The sequence below is a fragment of the Dryas octopetala genome, chromosome 5, assembly GCF_963921425.1.
Source record: "Dryas octopetala chromosome 5, drDryOcto1.1, whole genome shotgun sequence".
Taxonomy (NCBI): domain Eukaryota; kingdom Viridiplantae; phylum Streptophyta; class Magnoliopsida; order Rosales; family Rosaceae; genus Dryas; species Dryas octopetala.
The window spans coordinates 5,218,790-5,234,506 of NC_141370.1; positions in this window are offsets into that span (position 1 = coordinate 5,218,790).

The following is a 15,717-nucleotide window of genomic DNA, read 5'->3' on the forward strand; positions in this document are numbered from 1 at the left end:
AACATATCAGGTGTAATTGAGTGTTAGGACAAAAATAATTATAAGTGATTTATCCAGAAATTTCAATACAACTTACTGGAGGTCTGGTCCTCAAAGGAGAGAACCGGTTCTTAAGCCCAGAAATTTCAAAGCGAGTTACTGGAGGTCCGGTCCTCAACTAGTGAGGTCCGGTCCTCAAACCTTAAACACAAGCACGAGTTTACTGTAGGTCCGGTCCTCAAGAGTGAGGACCGGTCCTCAATCCTAGTTTTCTGAAACATCAATATTTTTGAATTTTTATAAAATTTAATTCAATCTAACCTCCTACAATATTTGTTTTCACATAAAAACAAATTTCAGCCACAAACAAATTTCAGCCAAAAACAAATTTCACAAGTCAATAATTAAATAAAGGGATTAATACCATTTTGCTCCCCCGACTATTACACTTGTATCAGTTTGCTCCCCAGACTTCTAATTTGGAAAATTAAGGACTCTGACTTTTTCAATTTTGCCAATTGAGGTTCTTTTGTCAATTTACACATTTTTTATCCAAATCTTTGAGGGCAAAATGGTCCCTTCCAATTAGATCTTATCATTTTTTCCTCATGCATCATTTTTCCTCTTTTATTTCTTGCTAAATTTTGCTTGATCATCTCGACATTTTAGATGAAAAATGTATAAATTGACGGAATAACCTTAATTGGCAAAATTGAAAAAGTCAGGGTCCTTAATTTTCCAAATTAGAAGTCTGGGGAGCAAACTGATACATGTGTAATAGTCTGGGGAGCAAAATGACATTAATCCCTTAAATAAAAGCATAATGACAATAAAGTTTGGGGAAAAACTAGACAAGTCAGAGAAAACAGTGTTCCTTGGTTATATTGCACCGAACACAGTTACCCTCCCAGATAGTATGAGGAATTGCTGAAAACAACCAATTTACAATCCATAAATTTCATCAGTTGTGAAAAGATAAAGTTTCTGGTATGATAGAGCTACACACACAGTAAGCAATTAGTTTAGGAACCAATAATTATCTGTTGATGCTATTAACAAACCTTACCCATGAAATAGTTGACAATCAAACCCACGCTGCCAGATGCCTGCAATTAGTTAATTCTTTCATCAGTTACAAGGTGGGCGGCGGCTCATATTGGTGGTAGCATAAGTTGCTATGGATTTATCTTCTCACTAACCATGTATTGGAATGAAATTTGGTTGTTTAACAGGGAAACAAAAAGGGGGATTGGTCTGAAAACAATGGTGAGGAAGGAGAGAGTTGTCAGAAAACATAAGGCTACCAATTCACCAATGGATAGATATTAGCTGGGTCCACATATCAATAGCCAAAATAATGACATATTTACAACTTTAACCCTCATAGAAACCATTTTTCATTTTAGTTATAATTGTTGTAACTATGTTTTAGTGGAATTAGGTGGCTCATGTTAGCCACAGTAAATAGTGCACTGTTTGGAGAATAACACAAACTAACTTAAACATTAGTTTATGATATTAGTTGGCTTTGATAGGTATTGTAGTAGTGAAAGTACGAAAACCTACATGTCTTTAATAGATTGAGGAAATTACAGATTTGGTCCACTTATTTTATACATGGTTCAATTTTGGTCCACGATCTTTTTTAAGTTCTATTTAGTCCATTAATTGTTTCACTTGTTTAATAAAGGTCCATATTTGTTTTCTCAAATTTGTCCCGCCTTTTACCCTATCAAATCTCAGTCAAATTTAACAAATATATACTTGTTTTAAAGCTATGCATCTCTTTTTTACAACCATATAAAGATCATTTAAATCAGAGTTCTAAAACTCAAGATAATTGTCTCCAAAGTAAGGTATTCAAAACTACTAATTTTTCGTAGAAAATTTTCAGATTTTTCAAACTTCACCAAACTTCAATTCTCTTTAATTCTAATACTCCAAATTGGTTTCTATGACTAAAAAATGATAAAATATAACTTATACTTCTATTATAATTGAAGAAAACACAACCAAAATGATTTAAAATCATAATTTAAAAAGGATCGTGGACCAAAATTAAACTAAGTATAAAATAAGTAGACCAAAATTGAACTTAAAAAAGATCGTGGACTAAAATTGAACTAGGTATAAAATAAGTGAACCAAATTTTTAATTTCCTCTTAATAGATTTGTTTGACAGATTTCGATTTATTTTTCTTTCTTGATTTTTTTTCTTACAATAGGAGAATAATTTAAAATTGGGATGTGTTATATATATATATATATATATATATGAGCATTTTAGAGCTAAATAGTTAGTAAGGTAATACAACGCTAATAATTCTTTTGGGCAAACTAGTCAAACTAATCTTATAATCCGAATTATTCATTTTTTAGATTCCCATTCAAAGAGAAACTTTGTAAAAAATTAATCAAATTAGAAATCATTTAGCAATTCGAGTATTATCACAATCATTTTAATGTTTTATCGAGAAAATTGGGTTCGTTCATTTATTTGAGAATAAAACGATTTCCGATTTAATAGATCTTTTGTAAGGATGATTTTTTTTTATTGGGGACTTAAATGTTCAGATTTTGAGATCACGATATGGTAGGCCCAAGAGATCAATGGTTAGCGCCGTATTATCTTATTAAGGTGTTAGCTCTAAAGAATTTATTTGATACATCAGGTTGTGATGAAATAGATCTTAATTAATTACGGACAAATTAAAATTTCTATCTGCGAATATAATTTTTCACATTTATGTTTGACGGTTGCAATTTATATTTTAAGAAACTACTTCAATAACGGCAAACGCGAAGATATCAAAAGAGGCCAAAGAGATGGTGAAGGAGTTGGTGTCAGAGTTTGTCAGCTGCCTCAATGGCTAGGCCTCCAACAAATGTTACCAGAAGAATTGGAAGCCGATCAGAGACATGTGTATGGTTCATCGTCAAATGGCTTCAAAAGGATGATTTTGTAGTATATATTTGGACCTGATCTAAATGAACAGGTACTATTAATCAGATTCTTGCTTAATTATTGCAAGGGGGAGATAAGGAACTTTCATATGATGAAATTGCTGTTGTGAAATTGAATTAATCTGACATGATTTGTATTTCAGTCGAAAATTAACTGAGAGGTTAATTCAATAGATTTTCGATCCTAATCTCTAAAATTGTTGTCAATTGTAAATAATAAATATGAAATCTATGTAATCATTCGTATTGGGTATGGAGTTCTATTAAAAGATAAGCCTAACTATTTTTTGGTATAGCTACAATTAATTGTAACAAACAAGCGCTCCAAAGACTCCACCTTAGAATCACACAACCACTATAGATCCTTGGGGATCGATGAACAATGAATTTCTTCAATTTATTGTCACAACTTAAATTAGGCCAAAGTGCACTTTTGGTCCTTGTACTTTAACAAAAATTTCACTTTGTTCTCGTTCTTTCAATTTTGAAAATTTCAGTCCTGTACTTTTATTAAGTTTGCAATTGAGTTCAAATCATTAATTAGGTTTAAATTGTTGGCAAAAATATGACATAACATGGATATTTTGGACATTTTAAATAACTTATGAGTGAAACTCATTTAACTGGGTGGCCTTGCCCAATCGCATTTGGACAAGTCTTTTTTTTCTTAATTATTTAAGTTTTTATCTTTTCTTTCTTTCTTAATTATATTTTATTTAAATTATTTTTTTAGACTGTATTAATCATGAAATGTCTAAAATATCCATTCATATGTGTTGTCACATCTTATTTACGTCATATTTTTGGGTTCTTATTTAATTGAAAGAAGTTAACTAAATTAGATGACAATGAATTGAAAAAATGTTGTGTTAACTTAGAGGTTGCTCTAAAACATAATAACTTGTCTGATGTTGATTCAAATGATTTGTTTTCTGAATTGAAAGTGTTACAAGTTGCCTTAGCAAATGAAACAATGTCAGCCATTAAAATTTTAGAGTATGTAAAAAATTCAGAATGTTATACAAATGTATCTAATGCTTATAGGGTATTATTGACTATTCATGTGACTATGACATCTGTAAAAAGAAGCATTTCAAAATAAAAAATGCTAAAGTCTTACTTGCGGTCGTTTATGTTACATGAAAGGTTGAATGGATTGACAATCTTATGTGTTGAAAGAAATATGTTGGAAAAACTTGAATTTGAAACTATAATTGATGATTTTGTTTCTAAAAATGTTAGAAGAAGACATTTTCAGTGATGTTTTGCTGCTATAACTATTACCTTGTCAATTAGGGGCCCAATTTAGATTTTCCCCCCTAAGCCTTCCAAAAGTCAGGACTGGCCCTATGTATGATAATAAATATTGTTGTCTGTGAACTCTACAACATTTTTGTATGCATTTGTTGCGTGGTTTTGATATTGTTAATGATGATCTGAGAATAAAGAGTCATGAAAAACGATGATCTTGAGTTTCGATCCCCTACACTTCAGGAAGAGGTATGTACGGACGAACTAGTCGATTTGTCCTTGTAGGGAGGCTAGCTTAAGGGGTACTATCATGGTAAAGGATACTCTCACTACATTACTAAGTGTGGATACGATAAATGTAGTTGGCCATTAGTGATCGATCATCATATATGATATTTTGGGTACCCATAAACGTTTTAAGAAGTTGCATGCTCATCATCAAAGATATTGTGGATTTCAACGATTAAATTCTGATTTTGGTTTGTTGGTGAATCTTTTCAAACCATTTTATCACGGACTATATCTATTAAGTATTTTACTTACTATTTTCAAACTCAGCTAGGGTCCTCTGAGGGGAAACTATGATCGTATGTGATGCTTACCCTTTACGTTGTTTGTTTTGCACTTTCTTGTGATTGCATATCACATTCCGGTTGACGATTTTGATTAATCTGTTGGGCGAGACACTCGTATATCTTGCTGAGCATCCTCAGGTCTTCTACATGTTGTCCTTCATGTTGTTTTGCTGGGTCTTCTACCTGTTTAATTATCTATCCTTTTATTCCAGTTTGTAATTATTTGGAACATCTTTCTAAGTAGTCGGTTGATATCCCTTTTTGGGTTTGCTTCTCAAACATGATTGTTCAGGTTGTCATGTTGTATTAGGGTTATTTTTATAAAACTTCGTACCCTACCGGGTTGGCTTATTTTATATATATTTTGAACTGTGTTTTCTACTATACATTTTATTCTCTGATCCAATCCGTTTTCTATAAAAAAAAAAAAAAAAAGGCTTAACTCATCTTAAGAAACTTGGAATAGTGATGCTGAAGCGTGATATCATTCTTCTGGGGTTCTTAGGGTGGGTGCCTCTGTGAGGACCCTCGTTTGGAAACTGACATTAATCGTCTTGGTCCATTGTTGATAATCTAAGGCACAATATATATTGCTAAAGTTTCCTTTTATAAAAATAAGAAATGTTTCTATACAGCGGCATTTAAATCATTGTTAACAATATAATAAATGTAGCCTTTACAGAAAATACAACATCATTATGGAGATACAGGTGAGGCCGTGCACTTGGTCACATCTACAACCCCAACGTTGCTAAACATATCCCAAAGGAAAGATTAATTCAGATTTTACCTACCCACACCTAATTCCAGACACAGTACCTACCCACATTCATGCACATTAATTGGTTTTTGAAACCCGCTCTTCTAAATCCCATTTGCGCCCATTGGTTTTTCAAAACCACTCTTCTAGAACCCTCCTTTTGATGTATAAAAACGACCCCAGACTGGTTAGTTGAATGTGCACAAACCAAACATATCTCCTTCTCCATTAACTTATTAATTAGGTTTTGCTTTTCCTTGAGATAGAAAATGATCAAGATCTCTGAGACCTCTAAAGATCAAGACGAAGAGGAAGATCGTATTTGTTTTGAGCCAAATGGTTCTAAACTTTTCATCGGATCAATGATTTACCAGAGGTATATATGTTAATAATCGTCTTGGTCTATCATGGTTTTGATAATTTAGTTGAGTATTAATTGTCCTCAATTAATTTGTTCTGTCTCACTTATACAAATGTGATTATAGATTGTTGATTATATATCTTATTGTTTATGTGTATTTAATATTGATAAATTATAATTCTTATTGTTGCTCGTCATGGTGGTAAAGTACGAAAACCTACTGGTCTTTAATAGATTTGGTTGACAGATTTCAATTTTTTTTTCTTTCTTGATTTTTTTTTATTACAATAGGAGAAGAATTTAAAATTGGGATGTGTTATATATATATATATATAAATATAAGCATTCTAGAGCTAAATAGGTAATAAGATAATACGATGCGCGGTAATAATTCTTTTGGGTAAACTAGATTGGCAATGTGATCTTATAATCCGAATTATTCATTGTTTAGATACTCATTCGAAGATGAACTTTGTAAAAAATTAACAAAATCGGAAATTATTTAGCAATTCAAGTATTATCACAATCATTTTAATGTTTTATCTAAAAAATTGCGTTCATTCATTTTTTTTTAATTTAAGCATAAAACGTACGATTTCCGATTTAATATTGATCTTTTGTAAGGATGATTTTTTTTTTATTGGGGACTTAAACGTTCGGATTTTGAGATCATGATATAGTAGGCCTAAGAGATCAGTGGTTAGCACCATATTATCTCGTTAACTTGTTAGCTCTAAAAAATTTAATTAATACATCAGGTTGTGATGAAATAGATCTTAATTAATTAGGGACGAATTAAAATTTCATTATCTACTAATATAATTTTTCACACTAATGTTTGACGGTTGCAATTTATATTTTAAGAAACTGCTTCAACGCCGGCAAACACGAATATATCAAAAGAGGCCAAAGAGACGGTGAAGGAGTTGGTGTCAGAGTTTGTCAACTGCCTCAATGGCTAGGCCTCCGACAAATGTTAGCGGGAGAATTGGAAGCCGATCAACGACGATGATTTGCTGTGGGCAATGACCATTTCGAGGAGTGTAGGCAGGTGGAGGGCCAGAAGGGCTTCATGGGGTTTTTGGTGGGATGGTGATGATGGGTCATGCATCAAAGACACATGTATGGTTCATCGTCAAATGGCTTCAAAAGGATGATTTTGTAGCTATATATTTGGACCTGATCTAAATATGGACAAATATTATTGATCAGATTCTTGCTTAAGTATTGCAAGGGGGAGATGATGAGAAAGAACAGTTAAGCCTAAAAAGAGGAGAATTCATTTGGTATAAATGTATAATTAATTGGTTGTGATAAAATTGATCTTAATTTGTAAAACCTGTCATAAAGAGCAATGAGAATAGAATACATAGCTCAATAAAATTTGCAAACCAAACAAGGTTAGGTTGGGATCTAATAAAAATCTTTGGAGGCCCTTAAGTCTAAAGGCCTGCCAAATTAAGATAATAATATTTTCTATGGACATGTAAATCTTACCAAAAAAAACTCGAAAATTTTATTTCAAATAAATACAATTTTTTGAAATTCAATAATAAGACTCCTTACAAAAAAAAAAAAAAAAAGTCAATAATAAATAAATTAAGAGCTAGAATTTTGATACGAAATTCAACCATATTTTCTATATGTAGTTATGAAAAATTTGATTAATTCATTGAATAAGAGCCAGAATCTAGAGGAAACCTAAACCAAATAGCATCTTTCAAAACCTAATCTAGACATAGATTTAAGGCCCTTATTTTCCCAAACCCCCATTTCATCTATAAAATGACTTAAAAGACTCAGTTGGTCCCATGTGCCTTCGTCTCTCCTTTATTAGTTAACACTCTTATTCTCTATAAATGGAAAATTAGAAAAGTGTATTTCTAATTAAAAAAATTAGAAAAGAGTTCTAACTGAAATTTAAATAGGGAATTAAAATTAAATTTCTTGCTGCTGAATTAAGGGCCAGTTTGGTATTGCTGTGCGAAAAAACAGCTGTGAAGTAAAACAGTTGTGAAGTAAAGTCAGCTGTAAAGTAAAACAGTTGAGTGTTTGGTAAACTACGTTTTCAAAAGTGCTGTGAGTGCAAAAAATAATATCAAAGTGTTTGGTAAATGTTAATATAAAAATGATGTGACTGTGTATAATTACTAAAATAGACATGATGCTAAAAATGCATTTCACTTATTTGTTTGGTAAAAATAAAATTTTTTTTTACTTGTTTTTGAAATTTTTGACCACAAATTTTTATTAGCATTAATTTTTCTAAGAACAACATTATTAAATAAGTATGCCTATTATTTTTTTAGATATATTATAATTTTAATCGTATAAATAAAATATCATAATTAATTATGACAATATAAAATATATCTAACAATGGACATAGTTTTTAATTTAAAATAAACAAATAAAAATTATAGAAATCAATGAGGGTATTATGGGTAAAATAAAATATTCATTGTTGCTGTGAGTCACTGCAACTTTCAAAAGCACCTAAAAACCTGCTTTCTGTTTTTGTTGTGGGGAGTTAAGAATTGTGAGAGAAAGTAGTTTTTTTTATTTTTTTACCAAACACCAAAACTGCTGTAGGTGATTGAGAATTGTCATCCACAGCAGCTTTTGGGTCCTCCACCACAATCCCAAATGGGGCCTAAGATGAACCCAACAGGTCACACACTTGAGAGAAGGCATGTGAAAATTAAGAAGAGAGAATGATTTAATTAATTCTCATTTGGCCAGGTTATCTTACATTAGTGTTAATCTATTTAATTAATGGGTAATTAAATATAGGGCTTAGTTGGACTATTAAGTAGTTGGGCTAATTAATTAATTAAAATAGCCCAACAAACCCAATAAATCAAAATAGGCCCTAACCCATTTGTGTATGTGAGTAGAATTTCTTGAACCCAACTCCTAGTCCTATAAATACATCTTTTAGTAGTTAGTGGTTTAGGGCTTTGGGAGAAATATATTGTTATCACTCAACCAAGGTTGGCCATTATGAAAGAACATTCTTCACTTGCGTCTCTGTGTTGATACTCCTAGAGGTCTCACACATTGATCGAGAGGCTTTTGTGAATCAAGATTATCGCGTTTGTGAACTTTAATAAAGATGGTGAAGCAGATCTGTTGTGGTGCAACACGTGGCTAGGTCCAATCACGTAAAAAGGTTAAAACACAAATCTTTGTTTATTTTGTGTTCTTAGTTTACACATATTATGTTATAATGTATATTCATGGTCAAGACCCACAATCGAAAATTTTTATTTTTATTTTATTTTCTTCTGGTGCGCAATTAATGAAATTATTATTTGAAATAATTTATTTCGTTATCATGTTGGCCAATTTCATAATCATACTATGTGAAAACAACCAAAAACTAGATTTTGGATAGCCCCATGGATCGGGATCTGTTGGTGCTCATGTCATGCATGCCTTAAACGTTTTGCTAGCTACTTATGACCTGAAGTTGTTGTTGTTGAATAGGTAAAGTAATATCTTTTATGTTATTTTGAGTAAGAGGTGTCAAATGGGCCAACCTGGGCTATTTAAGCCAAACCCATCGTGCCGTGCTCGGGCAGGCCATATAGTTAAGACCTAAGTCCGACATGGCCCACGAACTGCCGCCCATGCTTGCTCGTGTCGTGCCTTAAACGGGCTGTCCCACAAGTTTTTTTTATTACTATTTATGATGAGAAAGCTAATCTTATGATATTTTTTATTCTTTATAATTAAATTAATATTAACCTTTTTTACATGAAAATTGAATATTCTTGTTGTAAAGTTCTTTAAAAATGGAAAAAACAATGTTAAAAGAGTCATGCCTAATTTGGGCCCATTTCGTGCTCGTGTCATGCTTAGCCTATGTCATGCTCATGTAGTGCCTGATGGGCTAAAAACATCAGCCCGACCCGAGTACTCGTTTCGTGTTGTGCTTGGGCTGGCCCAACGCGTTTAACACCTCTTTTTTGAGTAGTAGACGACACTTTACCGAACCCTTCATTGGAATGAAGGGTCAACTTGCTTAGGTATATTTAGGTTAAGGCCTTGAAATATGTTGCATGTCAAGTTAGGATCTCAGTTGATTGCTAGGTTATTTTGGTGTGCAAACTTGCAGGGTATATACTAATTTAAACCATTGTTAACAATATAATAATGCAGCCTTGACAAAAAAGACAACTTCATTATGGGGATACACGGAAGCCAAGCACTTAGTCACATCTAGAACAACAATGTTGCTAAACATATCCCAAAGGAAAGGTTAATTCATATTTTACTTACCAACACCTAATCCCAGACACCGGCCCACATTCATGCACATTGGTTTTTAAAACCCGCTCTTCTAAATCTCATCCGCGTCCATTGGTTTTTCAAAACCACTCTTCTAGAACCCTCCTTTTTATGTATAAAAATGACCCTATACTGGTTAATTAGTTGATATTTGCACAAACTAGTCATATCACCTTCTCTATTAACTTATTAATTAGGTTTTGTTTTTCCTTGTGAAAATGATCAAGATCTCTGAGACCTTTAAAGGCCAAGATGAAGAGGAAGATGGTATTTGTTTTTTATCAAGCCAGATGATTCTAAATTTAATTTTCATCATATCAATGATTTAATTACCAAAGGTATATATGTTAATAACCATCTTGGCTGGTCTATCATGGTTTTGATAATTTAAATGAGTATTGTCTCCAATTAATTTGTTCTCTCTCACATACACAAATATGATTATATATGTTATTGATTATATATCGTTTTGTCATGTGTATTTAATATTGATAAATTTTAAGTCCTTATGTTACTCGTCATGGTGGTAAAGTAAGAAAACCAACAGGTCTTTAATAGATTTGTTTGACAGATTTCAATTTATTTTTCTTTCTTGATTTTTTTAGGAGAAAAATTTAAAATTGGTATGTGTTATATATATATGAGCGCTGTAAAGCTAAATAGTTAATTAGTAAGATAATACGACGCTAAAAATTCTTTTGGGTGAACTAGACAACATGATCTTATAATCTGAACTATTCATATTTTAGATCCCCATTTAAAGATGAACTTTGTAAAAAATTAACCAAATTAGAAATCATATAGCAATTGATTATTTTCCCAGTCATTTTAATGTTTTATCAAGAAAATAATGTTCGTTCATTTATTTGAGCATAATGAGCATAAAATTAATTCCGATTTAATTGATCTTTTGTAAGGATGATATTTTAATGGGGACCTAAATGTTCGGATTTTGAGATCATGTTGTACAGTAGGCCCAAGAGATCAGTGGTTAGCGTTGTATTATCTTATTAATTAGTTAGCTCAAAATAATTTATTTGATACATTAGGTTTTGATGAAATAGATCTTAAATTGTAAAAACCTCCATAAAGAGGCTTTTTTAAAAGGAAAAAAAAAATTATATCTAACGGTGGATAAGAGATTTGTTATTGGTTATGTTGTGCTAGCTAGCAAATTATCTAGAGTCTTGTTTATAAGCTTATAATCAATATATATATATATATATTTGTAATTGTGTATATCAAGTATATGGACACATTTATATAGATATCGATTTTCTTTAATTTGGACATTTGGATTATAACATAGTTATTCTTTGAACTTATTTATTTTTGGGAGGTTGCAAAGGAACAAGAAGCACTAGTGGTGTGGTTTGAAGTTTGAAAAACTTTAAAGCCAAATCAAAGGAAAGGAAGAATATGCTAGGGTTGTATTAATTTAGTTTGTTGGTAGAAATTTATTAATTACGGACGAATTAAAATTTCAGTATCTGCGAATATATGTTTTCACATTTATTTTAAGAAACAGCTTCATTGCCGGCAAACGCGAAGATATCAAAGGAGGCCAAAGAGACGGTGATGGGTAATTAAATATTTAGTTGGACTATTAAGTAGTTGGGCTAATTAATTAATTATTAAAATAGCACAACAATCCCAATCAACTGAAATAGTCCTTGACCCATTTGTGTGAGTAGAATTTCTTGAACCCAACTCATAGACTGAGTCCTATAAATACATCTTTTAGTAGTTAGTTGTTTAGGGCTTTGGGAGAAATCTGTAGTGAAGCTCTGCTATTGTTTTCACTCAACCAAGGTTGGCCATTGTGAAAGAACATTCTTCACTTGTGTCTCTGTGTTGATACTCCTAGAGGTCTCAATGTCTCACACATTGAGAGGCTTTTGTGAATCAAGATTATCGTGTTTGTGAAATTTAATTAATAAAGATGGTGAAGCAGATCCGTTGTGGTGCAATACGTGGCTAGGCTTCCGATCACGCGAAAATGGTTAAAACACAAATCTTAGTTTATTTTGTGTTCTTAATTACTTTACACATATTATGTTATTATGAATATTCATGGTCAAGATCCACAACTGAAAATTTTAATATATTTTTATTTTATTTTTTTCTGGTGCACAATTAATGAAATTATTATTTTAAATAATTTATTTCGTTGAATCATGTTGGCCTATTTAATAATTGTACTATGAGAAAATAGCCAAAAACTAGATTTGGAATAGCCCCATGGATCGGGATCTGTTGGTACTTGTGTCGTGCCTTAGACGTCCTGTACTTCTGACCCGAAGTTGTTGCTGTTGAATAAGTAAAGTAATATCTTTTCATGTTATTTTGGGTTGGAGGTGTCAAACGGGCCAGCCTAGCCCGTTTAAGTCAAGCTCAACGTGCTTTCATGCCATGCTCGAGCCGGCCCATATAATTATGACCTAGGCCCGACATGGCCCACGACTCGCGGGCCATATGTGTTCGTTCCATGCCTTAAACTGGCCTGCCCACGAGCTTTTTTTTTTTTTATTATTATTATTTAGGGTGAGACAACTAATCTTATGATATTTTTAATTCTTTATAATAAAATATTAACATTTTTTTGCATAAAAATTGAATATTCTTGTTAATAACTTCTTTTAAAATGAAAAAAACAATGTTAAAGGAGTTATGCCTAATTTGGGCCCATTTCGTGCTCGTGTCGTGCCTAATTCGGGCTAATTTTGTGCTCATGTCATGCATGGCCTGTGTCGTACTCGTGCCGTGCCTGATGGGCTAAAAACTTCGGTCCGGCCTGACCCATTTACTTGTGTCGTGCCATACCATGCCTATTTTAATCGTGTTGTGGTGTGCTTGGGTCAGCCCGGGGCGTTTAACACCTCTATTTGGAGTAGTAGACGACACTTTACCAAACCCTTTATTGGAATGAAATGTCAACTTGCTTAGGAATATTTAGGCTGAGGCCTTGATATCTGTTGTCAAGTTAGGATCTCAATTGATTGCTAGGTTATTTTGGTGTGCAAACTTGCAGGGTATAGGACGAGGGCCTCATTTATATTGTTCGCCTCGGCCCCCGAAATCTCAGGGCCGGCCCTGGTTATATACTAAACTAGAACATCATGGTTTTCTTTTGTGCTTTTGAATTTGTGGCGTGACCAACTTGAATGGTCTAAATGCCACTGGTTGTAAGCTTGCTAATGCAAGCATTCTAGAATGTTTTGTGCAGACATTATTAAAGCTGTAAGATATTTTTAATGCAAGTTGGTTTTGAATAAATTGATGCTTACCATGTTTGAATAAAAACTTAATGAAGTTATTACTAGTTATAGTGAGCTCCTATAAATATGATGTTCTGTTTGAGGCTTAGCATTAGCAAGGAGAAAGCTAATAGTCTTCCCAATTAACTTTCAATAATTTCAAATTAAATTTTGGGCAAAAAAAAAAAAATTATAATTTATGATCAAACAAATGGAATTCCATATCCACTTATTTACTTAGATGAAAACATAACCTAAAGCTTTTGGTTAAGCAACCATTTCGCATGTAATGTTGTTACTTTTAGCTATATATGCAACAAAGAAGCCAACCATAGACATAATAGTGGGTATAGACTTGTCAACGGTTAGAAACATATATAATTAATTAAGTAGGAGGCAACTATAAAGCTATTAGTCCTTTTGTCCATGTCAGCCCTTTGTTTATTATTTTCATTAACAGATAGTTTTACCAACTATATCTGTTTTGGTGGATGCTAATTAAGAAACTTACTGCTGCAAGTGTGGCTTAGTAAACTGTCAAAACTTTAGAGAGTAGACATCTGCTGCATCCACCATTTTCATTAGAAGAGTTTATGTAGCCATTTTTAGACCTGGAAAACGGGTCGTGTTTTGTGGGTTCGTGTCAAACACGACACGACCCATTAAGCTACGGGTGACCAAAACCCCAACACGAACATGACCCGTTTTCTTAATGGGTGAACACAACACAACTCGTTCTACCTGTTAAAAAAATTAATATTTTTTTAAAAATATTATAATTAATATATATCTTTATTTTTTTTTGTCTGATAATTAATATATATCTTACAAATACTCCAAAAATTATACAACCCAAAATTCAATATGCGATACAACACATTTCATCATTCATCAATAGAATCAAGAAAGAGAGAATGATTTATGGAGAAAAAAAAATGAAATCTTTAAATATTAGAGCAGCAAAAAGGGGAGGAAAATATTGGATTGAAACCATGATCTAAAGAGTGAGACAAAGAGAATCAAGACTCGAGAGATCAGTTTTGGGTTTCTACCTTCTGGTTATGGGTTCTCCGACCGCTCGACTCGCAACTGCTCTGGTTCAAGCCCGTGCTCTTCTTCCCGACACTCCCTGAAGCCTCTGATCCGAGCTCCAATGAGAGATTGAGAGATTGAGATACCAAGTGCAAATCGAGTAGATCTGGTTCAAGCCTTCTGGGTTTGTCGAGAGACCAAAAGAAGGATTGAGAGAGTTTGTAACTATGTGAGAGAAAGATAGAGAGAGATAGTGAGTCGGGGGGCAGCTGAGTGCTGAAGTGATTAATGATTGTTGAATTACGTTAGAGATTAGTTTAGGGTTGTTTTTGTTAAGTGTATAAAATTACTTAAATGCCCTCATTCTTAATGGGTCTAACAGGTTTCACATGGCACTGATACGACCCGTTATCTTAACGGGTTGTTATCGGGTCAACACGATTTGACATGACCCAATAACCTCCAACCCAAACCAGCAAATTTAAGAGTCGTGCCGGGTCATGGAAAATTGTGCCTGGTCTAGCCATTTTACCACCCCATTATGAACAACTGACAAGGAATTGGTGGGAATGGGGTGGCTGCTATACAAAGAAACAAAATATAGTTGTAGAACTGTCAATCCAAACCATTAAAAATAGTCAGGATTGCTGGTAAAATGTTGTAGTGGTTTTGGCTTCAGCCTTCCATATTTATGGACAAAATTTTGCTATATTAGAGGACTGTGTTCGGAGATAGATATGTGTTTAGTGAAGAAAGCAGAGGGAGAGAATGAAAATGAAAGAACAAAGATGCAAAAAAAAAAAAAGTGAACAGCAACAAAGGGCAGTTTTTGAAAATGAACCAATCAAAAGTAACAAAAAGTATACAATAAATAAGATGAGTGCAAAATGACAACATTGGAGTGCCAATATCGCCTAAAAAAAGATCGACTAAATCATCATTAATTATGGAGATAATTAAGGATGGAGCCAACCATATGGTAACGTTAAGGATGCCCTGCCACATAGCCTATCAAAACTTAAGGGAGTGTCCCCAACTCAAATTTTAATGGATTTTAAAATTCATAGAATCCATCAAAATTCAAGGGAAATAGATGGAATTCTCATGCAATCTGTTATGTGTAATAAATTCATTAAATTTCATCCAAATCCATTAAAATCCACTACTTAATGAAATCCATAAGTTTTTTAGGACACCTGGATTTCTATGGAATCCATTAAAATCTGAGTTGGGGACACTTAGATT